The sequence below is a fragment of the Microtus pennsylvanicus genome, chromosome 11 (genome assembly GCF_037038515.1).
Source record: "Microtus pennsylvanicus isolate mMicPen1 chromosome 11, mMicPen1.hap1, whole genome shotgun sequence".
Classification (NCBI taxonomy): Eukaryota; Metazoa; Chordata; class Mammalia; order Rodentia; family Cricetidae; genus Microtus; species Microtus pennsylvanicus.
The window spans coordinates 43,333,532-43,347,482 of NC_134589.1; the positions used below are offsets into that span (position 1 = coordinate 43,333,532).

General features: G+C 43.5%; 1 protein-coding gene across 2 annotated transcripts in view; it reads right to left on the reverse strand.

Moving 5' to 3' along the window:
• Fam222b (family with sequence similarity 222 member B) overlaps window positions 1–13,433 on the reverse strand; it is a 61,331-nt gene extending 47,898 nt beyond the window's left edge. Inside the window, exon 1 of one of the 2 annotated variants that reach the window (XM_075991504.1) lies at window positions 13,291–13,433. The gene's annotated coding sequence lies outside the window, so the exon portion shown is untranslated. The remainder of the gene's footprint in view (window positions 1–13,290) is intronic. The other variant, XM_075991506.1, reaches the window with a different exon arrangement.
• Between the last annotated feature and the right edge of the window lie 518 nt (window positions 13,434–13,951).

Here is a 13,951-nt window from a genome sequence, read left to right on the forward strand (position 1 = left end):
AGGTTAAGAGCATTGCCTGCTCTTCCAAAGGTCCTGAGTTCAATTCCCAGCAACCACATGGTAGCTCACAACCATCTGTAATGAGGTCTGATGCCCTCTTCTGGCCTGCAGGCATACACACAGACAGAATATCGTATACATAATAAATAAATAAACATTTTTTAAAAAAAGACTCATAAACTAGTGCTCTCTTTGACTGCATGGTGACTAAAGGTGGAACAAGAGAGCGACGCTCAGCACGGGCCTGTGGAGGATGACATGAAAATCTGCAAAGGGTTTATATTTTATCACAGTCCTAGCTGTCCTGGAACTCACACTGTAGACCTGGCTGGCCTCGAACTCAGAGATCCGCCTGCTAGGATTAAAGGCAAGCCCAGAAATGTAATTTTTTATGATTTAATTTTTAACTTTTTTATGTGCATTGGTGTTTCACTGCAAGTATGTTTGTGTGAAGGAGTCAGCTCTCCCGGAACTGAAGTTACAGAAAGTTGTGAGCTACCACATAGGTGCTGGGAATTGAACTCAGGTCCTTTGGAAGAACAGCCAGCGCTCTTAACTTCTGACCCATCTCTCCAGCCCCGTAATTTATTTTTAAGTCAATATTTCTGGGGGCTGGAGAGATGGCTCAGTGGTTAAGAGCACTGGCTGCTCTTCCAGAGGACAGGGGTTCAATTCCCAGCACCGACATGGTGGCTCACAGCCATCTGTAAGTCCAGTCCTGGGGAGCTGAGAGCTCTTCTGTTCTCAGGGCACTGCACTCGTGATGTAAAGACATACATGCAGGCAAAATGTTAACACGCATAAAAATTATTAATTAAAAAAAAGTATCATCTGAGTTTTGACAATAAAGGCATTGAGCAAAGCAACTGAATTGTACAGGAACAAAAATGACCTTAGACAACTGAGAAAAATATGCAGTGAAAAAGTAAAGAGACACTATCCAGAAAGCACCGACAAACAGAAAATTCAAATTGCCTCACAGAAGAAAATAGCAGACAGAGAAGTTAGATGCCAATTTTGGGGAGAAAGGGCTGTTAAACATTGTTGAGCATGGTCTAGTTACCTAAAATTCACAGCCAATTCTTCCTATCTTTCCAAATCTGAAATCCCACTCATACCTGGAAGATAAAATATATATCCTTATCCAGGGATACTTAAGAATGTTTTTGAGCAGGGCAGTGGTAACACACACTTCTTTAATCCCAATACTCAGGAGGCAGAAGTGTTTCAAGGCCAGCCTGGTCTTCAGAGTAAGTTCCAGGTCAGGTTCTACAGCTACAGAGGAACCCTGCCTCAAAAAACAAACAAACAGACTGTTTTAGCTAGGCCTGAAGGCACAGGTCTGTAAAACAAATACTAGCATGCTGAAGCAGGATGATAACAAGTTTGAGGCTAGCCTGGGCTCAAAATAAATAAAGGGCTTAGAATGTGGCTCAGTTGGTTGAGTGGCTCCCTAACATTTATGAAGCCCTTGGTTCCATTCATACCAAACCTAATGTCCTGGGGTAAGTTTGTAATCCTAGTTCTCAGGAGGCAGAAGCAGAAGAACCAAATTCGTGCTTAGCTACTTAGTGAATTTAAAGTTAGCCTATGCTACCTGAGACCCTGTCTCAAAATCAAAACAAAAAACAAAAAAAAAAAAAACATTGCCTCTTGACCTAATAGTCTAAGCATCCGAGATTCATATATTAACCAGCAATTAACTTGATAAATGTCACCACTGGAAACTTTTCATGTTCTCAGCAGAAAACATGTTTTTAAGTAACATAGTGTCCTAGGACAGACAGGAAGAGGACACTGAAATAAAGAAAGCTAATTGAAGCATGCTTGGCACAAGCCTATGTATGGTCTCAGCACACTGAAGGCGACAGGAAGATTAGGAGTTCAAAGTCACCTTAGCAATTAGATCAAGGCCAGCCTGGGTTACAGGAGACCCTGACTCAAATACAAATAGGTTTGAAACAAGGTCTTACTATGGTCGCCGACCTTGAGCTCACCATCCTGTCTCAGTTTCCAAGGGCGGATATTACTGTTGTCTATCACACTTGTCTCTAGTAAAGTATGCTTTAAAAATACCCTTTTAAAGTTGTCAAGCCTCTGTGAGTTCCAGGCCATCCTAATTGAGTTCTTGCTTTTGCAGAGGAAATCAGTTCCTAACACCTGCTTTGGGTGGCTCACAATTGCTATAACTCTCTCTAGTTCCGGGGGATCCAATGTCCTTTTCTGGCCTCTGAAGGCAATTACACTTACACTTACCTATATACAAATACAGAGATACACACGTACACATAAATTTAAAACTAATTTTTTTTTTTTGGAGGCAGGGTTGAATAGCCCTGTGTTGTATAGCCCTGGCTGTTCTGGAACTCACTCTGTACACCAGGTTGGCCTCGAACTCACAAAGACCTGCCTACCTCTGTCTCCCAAGAGCTGGGGTTAAAGGTGTGTGCCAGATTATTTTTTTCTTTCAAAATTTATTTATGTATACTGGTGTTTTGTTTGCATGTATGTCTATGTGATGCTATGTGATGGTACCATATGCCCTGGAACTGGTGTTACAGATAGCTGTCAGCACCTAGGAGTTGAACCCAGGTCTGCTGAGCCATCTTCCCAGCCCTACAAGTAGTCTTAAAGCATTAAAATCAAGGGCCTGGAGCTGGAAAGATAACTTAGTGGTCAAGGGCACTGGGTTCAATTTCCAGCACACACAGGGCAGCTCACAAGTGTCCAGTTCCAGGGGAGCGGGCCCTCTCACACAGACATACATGCAAGCAAAACACCAATGCACATAAAAATAAATAAAATCTTTAAAAAGTAAAATCGTCAAGCAGTGGTGGCACACACCTTTAATCCCTGCAAGGCAGAGGCAGGCGGATCTCTGTGAGTTCAAGGTCAGCCTGATCTACAAAAGCTAGTTCCAGGACAGGCACCAAAGCTACAAAGAAACCTTGTCCCGAAAAAAAAAAAAATTAAATAAATAAAAATAAAATCAAGGACTAGAATTATGACTTATCATTTGATAGTACTTGATGCACTAACATAGTACCTGGGTTCAATACACATGGTAGCTCACAAGCCAGGGAATCTGGCTCTCTCTCTCCTGGTCTCCAGGATACCAGGCACACATGTGGTACACATACATTCAAGAAGGCAAACACTTATATACATAAAATCTAAAAAGCTTAATTAAAAAAAAATACACACGCTAAACCAGGACAGACATGGTAGGTGTCTTAGACCTCTAACTCCAGCACTTGGGAAGTGGAAACAGGAGAATTAAGAGTTCAAAGCCAACTTTGGCTACATGACAAGACTGTCTGAAAAACAAAAACTAATGGGGTAGAGAGAAGAGAGGGAAGAGAGTGGGAAGGCTGGAAACCTTACAGCTCTTTTGAAAGCCTCTGATATTTCATTTGCACAGATGCTCTGGTGTTTCTGCAGCAGTGCAGCAAGGGAAATGTTCTGTATAAAAATAAGCATTACCGCTAACATGGTGTTGCACGCATTTAACCCCCTCGTTTCTGGGAAGCAGAGGCAGGTGGACAGATCTCTGTGAGTTGGAGGCCAGCCTGGTCTAACAGTGAGTTCCAGGCCAGCCAGGGCTACACAGTGAGACCTTGTTTTTTTGTTGCTGTTAAAAAAAAAATCATAAAGATAAGCATTGCCAGTACAAAAATTGTAAAAAGGACAATTCTTAACACATACTACATGTAGTGAAAGTATATTGATCTTCATGTAATTTATAAACAATGGTCCTTTTCTGACAGTGATTTTTTCTGACTCCTTAGCCTGTACAGTCCACATCCTTCTTGGTGCCCTCAATACATTGGTCAATGCTACCATGTCTCCACTGACTTTAATCTCCCATCATCACTCGGGTTCCAGTTTTGTTTTGAGAGATCTCTGATGCAGCCAAAACTGGTCTGGAACTTCTGAATTTCCTACCGCAGCTCCCAAGTGCCGAGACCTGAAGCACGTGTCTCACTATGCAGGTCTGTCTGTTTTTCCTTCTTCTCCCAAAGTTCTGAGGTTCGAGCCCCAGGCTTCCTGCTAATTCCAGACAAGGGTTCCATCACGGAACTAAATCTCTATAGACAGCTACGATCAATTTTTTTTCTTTTTTAGAGGTAGGATCATCTTCCAGATGTTGCTACACAGTTCTGCCCCTTGTTTGTCCTGTCTTAGTAGTGCCTACCAACCTCTGGCTTCACGTCTTCAAACTTTTCTTTTTGTTCATTCTTTAATCTTTCTTTATAGGAGAGTCTGAACACAGATTCCCACAACCACAAATTAAGCTGCTGAGTTTCTCAAATTAGGAAACAGCGCAATGGACAAGCCTCAGACCCCTGCGTGATCTTGTTATCTTCCCTGTCAGGTAAGTTTTTCATCTTCAAAATTCACTGTTTACTTGGAATGCCTTATCTTGTCCCACTTGGAGGCCCTGTCTTACAGGTTCAATGCAGAATGTCTCCCAGCAATACTCCTCAGTCCTGCGTCCACTATCCTAACAAATCATCTACTCTGCTTCAACAGCCATTCACAATTTTTTTCTCCCATTTCAGCTTCTCTGAAAACAGGATCTATCTTATATCCTGATCAGCATGCTGACCTGATAAACAGTACCTTTCTCATTATGCCCAGGACCATGGGTGCAGCTCTGGGGAAAAGTCCTGAGATCAGTCTTCAGCACCACACGAAAAGTGACTTTAGGGCCTTTATTCCCAGCATTTGGGAGGCAGAGTCCAGTTTAGTGGACACAGGGAGTTTCAGACCAGGTGGGGTTACAAAGTAGCCACGAGTGGTGGTCCAATACTTTTAATATGGGGAGGCAGAGGCAGATGGACCTCTGAGTTTGGGGCCAGCCTGGTTTACAGAGCAAATTCCAGGACCGCCAGGGCTATACAGAGAACCCTGTCTCAAAAGATATGGGTTGTTTTGTGTGTGTGTTTAACAATCCCTGGCACAAAAAATTGATCATATGGGATTATATTCTACTACAGATACTTTGCAGTTGTTTATGTGCATGGCTGTTTTGGCATGTATGACTGTGCATATGCATGCCTGGGGCCTGGGGAGACCAGAAGTGGGCACAGGATCTGTTGGAACTAGAGTTTCAGACAGTTGTGAGCCATCATGTGAGTGCTGGAAATCCAACCCAAGTCCTTTAGAAGAGTAGCCAGTGCTCTGAAGCCACCTCTCCAGCCTGTTTTGTCCTGTTTTGTTTGAGACTAGTATCTAGCCCAAGTAAGCTTCAAATTCAAGATCCTCTTTCTTTAGCACCGCCAGCGCTGGAATTACAGGGAGCACCATGACTCTCAGCCTCTATCAGGATTACTTCATATAATTCTTTCTTTTAAAGATTTGTTTTTTATTTTATGTGTATGTATATGCGAGTGCCTATTGAAGCTAGAAGAGGGTCAGACCCTGGGAGCTAGAGCCACAGACACGTGTGAGTCATCTGGTGTGGTTACCGAAAACCACACTGGGTCTTTTGGTGCCCTTAACAATTGAGCCATCTTGCTGAGGGTGTCGCTGCAGGCCTTTAACACCAGCACTTGCTGGGATTATGTCATTATGTTTTTTATTATTTATTTATTTATTATTTAACACCAGCACTTGCTGGGATCATGTCATTATGCTTTTTATTATTTATTTATTTATTTATTTATTATTTAACACCAGCACTTGCTGGGATTATGTCATTATGTTTTTTATTTATTTATTTATTTATTTATTATTATTTAACACCAGCACTTGCTGGGATTATGTCATTATGTTTTTTTTTATTTATTTATTTATTTATTATTATTTAACACCAGCACTTGCTGGGATTATGTCATTATGTTTTTTATTATTTATTTATTTATTATTATTTAACACCAGCACTTGCTGGGATCATGTCATTATGTTTTTTATTATTTATTCATTTATTATTATTTAACACCAGCACTTGCTGGGATCATGTCATTATGTTTTTTATTATTTATTCATTTATTATTATTTAACACCAGCACTTGCTGGGATCATGTCATTATGTTTTTTATTATTTATTCATTTATTATTATTTAACACCAGCACTTGCTGGGATCACGTCATTATGTTTTGGTTGTCATCATCCCCCGACCACTTCTGCCATTCCTCAAGTAATGTCCACTTTGGTTGTTTTTGTTTGATGGATTTTTCTTCATCTTTGTCTGGCAGGGTCAAATGTAGCCCATACTGGCTTCTCTCTGTGTAGTAGAGACTGACCTTGAACAATTTCTCCTGGTCCTCCTACCATCTTCCAACACCTGAGATCATGCCTTGCCACTTTTTTTTTCTTTAGTTTAAAAAAAAAAAAAAGGTTTCTCACTGGCATGAAACTCACCATGCAGCTGGCCGGAAAGATCTGCCTTTTTAAAACTGGAATGAAGAGTGTGCTCTTCCTGGGGCTGGAGAGATGGCTCAGAGGCGAAAGAGCGCTGGCCGCACCCGGGTGGGGTGGCGCTGCCTTTAACCCCACACTCGGGAGACAGAGGCAGGCAGATCTGTGAGGCCAGCGTGGTGTACTGGCATTAAAGGTGTGCACCACCACTGCCGGGCCATTCCAGGCTTTTTAAACACAGGTTCTGAAGATCTCGAGATTAAACTCGGGTCCTCAGGTTGCAGAGCAAGCATTTTACTGACTGAGCCCCATGATTTGGCTTTTGTTTGTTACCTTGTTTTTATTTGAGACAAAGACAGGGCTCATGTAGCCCAGCTCAATGAGATCCTACACTGTCTCAACTTGCTCCTAAATTCTGGTCAAGTCTGTATTAACCGATGAGGGCTCTAAGGCAATAGTGTATTATGTAAACTCCTTTAAAGACACAATTAGGCTGAGGATCTCAACCCAGGTTTGTTGAATGTAAACTCCTTTAAAGACACAATTAGGCTGAGGATCTCAACCCAGGTTTGTTGATTATGATTCAATAGATTGTCATTTTCATGCAACAAATATTAATGAGCAATTACTCTATGCTAACTGTATAAACACTAGAAGCAAACCCTTGGCATCCGGGAAGCTATTCTGCACCATTGGTCCGTTTTTTAAGTCTTTTTTTCTTCCTTCCTCTCAATCCGGCTCTATAACAACCTGAACCTCTCACTTGTAGTCCAGGCTGTCCTCAAACTCATATTTATCCTCCTGCCTTACCCTCAGGAATGCTGGGATTTTATTTTATTCTTTTAATTTATTTTATTTATTTATTTATTTATTTATTTTTTGGATTTTCGAGACAGGGTTTCTCTGTAGTTTTTGGTGCCTGTCCTGGAACTAGCTCTTGTAGACCAGGCTGGCCTCGAACTCACAAAGATCCTCCTGCCTCTGCCTCCCAAGTGCTGGGATTAAAGGTGTGCGCCACCACCGCCCAGCCAAATGCTGGGATTTTAGATGTAAATTACTACCTCCACCCCATTCTTGAATTACTTATTATCCAAATAGGACTACTTTACAATGCTTACAATGCTTCCCACCCTCCCTCTTTTTTTTTTTTTTTTTTGAGATAGGGCCTCCAACTCCCGCGTCGCTGTGTACAGATAACCTTTAACTTCTCTATCTCCTGTCTCTATCTCCTCGTGCAGATACAGAAGGAAGACCTTTACCGTCTGACCCTCCGTTCTCCACCTCCTTTTGTAGCTGGGAATAACCTATAACTTCTGACCCTCCTGCCTCCGTCTCCCTATGTAGCTGGGAATAATATTTAACTTTTGACCCTCCTGCCTCCAACTCCCACATGCTGAAATTTCAGGCAGGGACATCTGAGCCCAGTATTACCTGTGCTGGAGACAGAACCCAAGGTATGAATCATACAAGCATTCTACCAACTCAAGGAGGTTACCACCCTAACTGACAAGTTTACTAAGTAAAATCCACTCTCTTTTTTACAGTTTGCTGTTGTCTGTGCTATTTCTGTTTTATTGTTGCTTCCTCCAGTACTGGAGCTCCAACCTGGGGCTTCATGTATGCAAACAATGTACTCTATCTACCACAGGCCTAAAGTCCCAACTTTAACATCTTCTCATATAGTTCCCCTTTAATCAGTATTTCAGAAAAAAAAAAAAAAGAAACTATTTATGCCTTACTTCCTTTATTAGCCAGGTGCTGCAAAATATCACAAGAGACTGTTTCTTTTTATTCATGTTTATTGTTACATTGTGTGTATGTGGGGGAGGGGTGCTTCAGCTGGAAGTCAATGGGGAGGGTCAGAAGACAACCTGCAGGAGTTGGTTCTCTCGGTACAAACTCCAAAGATCAAACTTGGGCAGCTGGGCTTGGAAGCCAGAACCTTGACTGGATAAACCATATTACTCATGAAATGGGTTGCAAGATCAAAAGGTCAAAAGGAACTCTTAGGAAGTTAAGTCGGGTAGTGGTGGTGCGCGCCTTTAGTTCCAGCACTCCAGAACTTGGGAGGCAGAGGCAGGCAGATCTCTGTGAGTTCCAGGACAACTAGGGCTGTTACACAGAGAAAACTTGTCTTGGAAAACCAGAAATAAAGACTGTGTTGGGAAACAATTATTTTCATGATTATAAACATCATAATCTTGTTTTTAAAAAGAATAGGTTTGATGCCAGGCAGCAGTGACGCAGGCCTTTAATCCCGGCATTTAGGAGGCAGAGGCAGGTAGATCGCTGAGTTCAAGGCCAGCCTGGTCTATAGAGCTAGTTCCAGGACAGGCTCCAAAGCTACAGAGAAACCTTATCTCAAACTCCTCAAAAAAAGAATAGTTTTTTTTTAGTTTTTTGCTTTGGTTTGGTTTTTGGTTTTTCAAGATAGGGTTTCTCTGTAAAACAGTCTTGACAGTCCTGAAACTCAATCTGTAAACCAGGCTGGTCTCAAACTCAGAGATCTGTCTGCCTCTACCTCTGGAGTACTGTGATTAAAGGCATGCGCCACTACCGCCTGGCTAAACAGAATGTTTTTAAGTTTCCCTTGAAGCACATGACTTTTTTTTTTTTTAAAGAAAATGGTTCACTAGCAGAATAAAAAATAATTAAGTTGGGCTGTGGTAGTGCAGGACTTTAATCCCAGCACTTGGAAGGCAGAGACAGGCAGATGCAAGGCCAGCCTGGTCTACAAAGTGAGTTCCAGGACAGTCTCCAAAGCTACATAGACATTCTGTCTCGATAAAGCAAATACATACATACATACTTACAGGTGATAATTAAACCTTCGTCCTGTGTCTTGGCTCTTACAGGGTCATGAACTGAGCAGCTCTTATGTCCTCATAATTAATTCATTCCTCACTTTAGTCAGACTGCTCACATCAGGGGCAGTCAAGGTACTGGCCAGGCCCTACTCTTCACAGCAAAAGAAATCCTCATCTGGTCACTATTACTTGCTACATACAAGTAACTAACATAGTTAAAGAATTGTAGTAGAAAAGGAAAGGATAGAAAGTTTTCATAGGCCCTCAACAAACCTATTACTCTCACATAAAATGGGTGATATTTATGGTCTTGTTTGAACTAATGGAATTCTCCAATAAGGGGAAAAGGCACTATCAACATTAAAAATGGATGTCTAATTATTAAAAATAAGATGGCTAGGCAGATTTGAATATGTTCTACCCCTATTTCATTTACAATGCGTAAAGACAGAATAAAGTTGGAGTCTGGAAAGCCTGTAATAGCAACAAATACTTTAATCTGTGTGCTGGAGACAAACCTTAAGGACCCAGAGGTGCTAATAAGTAAGTGCCCTACCTGAACTACATTCCAAGTACATGCTCCCGACCACACTCTCCTTTCTTTTCTCTTTGTTTTAATTTTGAAGTACTGGAGAACAAAATGAAGGCTTTGGACACGCTAAGTAAACATTACTGAGCTATATCCACAGCTGGGGCGCGCAGGATCTCACTATACTAATGCTGGCCTATTAACCTTGAACTCACTCTAACCGTGTGTGTGTGTGTGTGTGTGTGTGTGTGTGTGTGTGTGTGGTGTGTTGGGGAGGGGTGGCAGGATCTCACTATACTAATGCTGGCCTATTAGCCTTGAACTCACTCTAACCGTGTGTGTGTGTGTGTGTGTGTGTGTGTGTGTGGTGTGTTGGGGAGGGGTGGCAGGATCTCACTATACTAATGCTGGCCTATTAGCCTTGAACTCACTCTAACCGTGTGTGTGTGTGTGTGTGTGTGTGTGTGTGTGTGTGTGTGTGTGTGTGTGTGGTGTGGTGGGGAGGGGTGGCAGGATCTCACTATACTAATGCTGGCCTATTAGCCTTGAACTCACTCTAACCGTGTGTGTGTGTGTGTGTGTGTGTGTGTGTGTGTGTGTGTGTGTGTGGTGTGTTGGGGAGGGGTGGCAGGATCTCACTATAATAATGCTGGCCTATTAGCCTTGAACTCACTCTGTAGCCCAGGCAGGTCTTGAACTGGACCTCCCACCTAGCTTTCACATTCCCCAGCAGCTAGCTGCAATTACAGCCTGGGTCAGCAGGGCTAGCTCAAGTACACCCCTTATGTTTAGACAGAGTCCCACTGTGTAGGCCTGGCTGGTCTGGAACTCACTATGTAGACCAGGCTGGCCTCAAACTCAAGGACTAGCCTGCCTCTCCTTCTGCTCCACTACATCCAGTCCTCAAATCCCCTTTAAAAACTACCCCTGCTGGGCTGGAGAGATGGCTCCGAAGTTGGGAGCACTGACTGCTCTTCCAGAGGACCCAGGTTCAATTCCTAGCACCCACATGGCAGCTCACAATTGTCTGTAACTCTGGTTCCAGGGGATCCGGCACCTTTACACAAGCATACGTACTGACAAAACACCAAAGACATAAAATGAAAGCAAATAAATTATTTAAAAAGAAGAAGAAGAAGAAAACTGGGAGTGGTGGCGCACACCTTTAATCCCAGCACTCAGGAGGCAGAGGTAGACAGATCTCTGTGAGTCTGAGGCCAGCCAGGTCTACACAGTGAGTTCCAAGACAGCCGGGGCTATTACAGAGAAACCCTGTTCTGAGGGGGCGGGGGGAAGAAGTAAGAGAAAGAGATGGGGGCGGCGGGACTATCCTCTAAGACAGAATAACCAGACAGAATTTATTGGGAGAGTCAAATAACTAGATAGAACAAAAAAGGTTAAATGTTGCCATATAGTTTTAGGAGAGAAACATAAAAATAATGTGTTACCAGACAGAGTTAAAGACAGCTAGGGTTCACTTCCTCCACGCCTCTAGAAGAGTCCACTCCTCTTATCTGTGGATTTCATGGATCTAGCACAGCCACTCCCACCTTTATTCAGCTCTAGCAATCACTCCCCAGTTTTCAAAAGGCCTCACCATTTCAAGCTCTCAGTCCTCAGAGCCAGCAGAGCTAAAGTGTCTGCCTTCCTGCCCACTTGAAAGGCATCTGCACTTATCTTTCGAAAGCTGTGCCTAGAAAGGCACTCTCTCTCCACGGAAGCAGGCAGTTTAACTCTGTCCTTTGCTTTATCTACCCTCAACAACAAAGACTCGAGAGTGCTCCTCCAGTCTCTAAAGAACCAGCCGTCTCTTGGGCCCTTGCACAACTCCCTACTTGTCTTTTTCACTCTAAAGGAAAGATTCCACAGACAGGAGAGTAACAACAACAGAAAGAGCTGAAAAGCTGCTGTACACCAATCTGAGCTCCAAAGCAGAGAATCCCCTGGGGCAACCAGACTCTTGCAAAGGAGGCTTTTACAATTAAATAAATATCAGGGTCTGGAAGGCAATTCTTCCATTATTGTCATACCCTTTGCTTTCTTTGCAGTGTGCGAAATAAATTTGTTCTTTTCCCTACAAAATGGAGAAGAGGGTGAATCTCTTAGAACTGGCGTTATGGAGAGTTGTGGGCCATCATGTAAGTGCTAAGAATGGAACCTGGGCCCTCTTTAAAAGCAACAAATGCTGTAAACTACCGAGCCATCTCTCCAGCCTCCAAATAAATACATGGTTTTTTTTAAATAAAAATAATAGAAGCTTGTTCTGGGCTAGATGATATTAAAAAAAAAACTGTAATCCTACCTACTTGGGAGGCTAAGACTGAAGGATTGCAAATTCAAGGCCAGCCTAGGTAAATTAGTAAATTAAAAAAAAAAGGGGGGGGAGGCTAGTGGCAAGGTACGTGCAGAGTAAACTTAAAACCCAGGCTCAGGTTCCAGTATCAAAACAAGTAAGTAGAGACTGGGGAGATGGCTGGATGGCTCAGCAATAAATCATTTGGCACACAAGCATTAACTGAGGACCCCTCCAAAACCTCAGCCAGGTGTGCCAGTGATCCCAGCTACTGGGGAAACACAGGCAGGACTGTTAATTCAAAACTAACTTGTACTTAAATGCAAGAACCGGTCTCAAAATAAAAGGTAAAAGGAAGGCTGAGGATGTAGCTCAGTGCTTCATCCGTATTTCCTCCTCTTGGGTCAGGAGCTGCAGCTGCATACCATTTACAGGAGGAATATGGTACTTTTCCCATACAATTTGACAGTCAAGTTGTCACACCACAGAATTAAGTGTTATTTCCACAGATGTCTGCTGTGCTTATGCAGAAAGCACGTTTTTTGTTCACTGAGGTTTTACAAATATGCCTTGTTTTTACTGAGAAATCAGTTACTCCATTAATAATCATAGGGTCTAAAACATATAGCATTGTCGGGTGCATAGCATCCGTATGGTACTTACAACTTATCGATTTCATAAGCACTCTCAACCACATACATGAAGCTTACGAAAGCCCTGCATTTAGTATTGCATCTTCCAGAGAGTCAGAAAGGTTAAGTGGGTTCTATCCAAGGTTATCGATCGGTTTATCTGAGATGGACTTGGTTCCAAACCTGACTCCAAGCCCTTGGCTCTTTAACCCAGACCCTCCTGGATTTAAACAGAGCTTCCGATTCCTAAGCATTACACAGGACACACCATAACTTCAGTGACTAGCCCTTCTCTGCCTGATTCAGAGTTGGCTTCTTCAGCTCCAGCACGGCTTTTATTTTCCACCACCCTTCCCCCAGCAACCATTCTCTGAAAGAAGCGGAAAGGGAGAGGCGACCCAAAGCTCCTGGGGGAAGGGATGATGACAAACCAGGCAGCGCAAGGCACTGGCCCTGCCGTGAGCTCCTTCACTCCACGAAACGCAGCCCCTTCCCTCCGCCAAGCTGTCCGGCTCTGGGACTCACGACCTAGTCATCCATGCTCCAAATTCTCCCACCATCGCCTCAAACTATCCCTCCCCCACGACCCTCCGTTCCCGACCAGCAGAGGCCAACCCGCCACATCTGCACTCCCCAGGGTCGATTCCCCTTAAACTTGCACTTACTGTCGGTGACTGGGCCCGGCCCTCATGGCTGCTCCGTTGTCGCCCGTCGCCGCCACTGCTGTTCCACGCCCCAGCCTCTCAGTCACAGCCGCCGTCCGGACTGGCCCGGAGCCGCTCTAGCGCCTGCGCAGCCCGGAGTGCCCGGGGCCCTCTCAGGCAGCCTGCGCCTGCGCATCTTGCTCCGGGGGCGTCTTTCTCAGTGCCTGATGGCCGGTTTCTCTGAGTCTCAAGTGCGCATCGCCACCGGCTGGCCTTGGGTACTTAAAGTCTTAGAGAATGAGGCTCCCTTACTTAAAAGTAAGGCCTCTAGAATATCTTGCCTAGATTACTAAAGTCTTGAGCTGTGACTTATCTAAAAGGTCATACATTTAAAGACTCCTCCAGCATTCTGGATCCCACTTGCATTTAAAGGCTGATGTTTTAGGTATCAAGGAAATTGCAGGTGAAAGTTCCCTACTGTTCATCTCCAACCCTGGAGTCTGATCTTTTTGCAAACTGGAAAAGAAGACCTTTAGCCCTGTATGTATGGTAGTAACACACGCTTGTTAGCCCAGCAGCACTGGAAGATTAATACAACCGATTATGAGCGACTAAACATAGGTCCTAGGAAACGAACTCCCGACCTCTGCATGAGTGCTAAGCATCTCTCCAACACCTATAC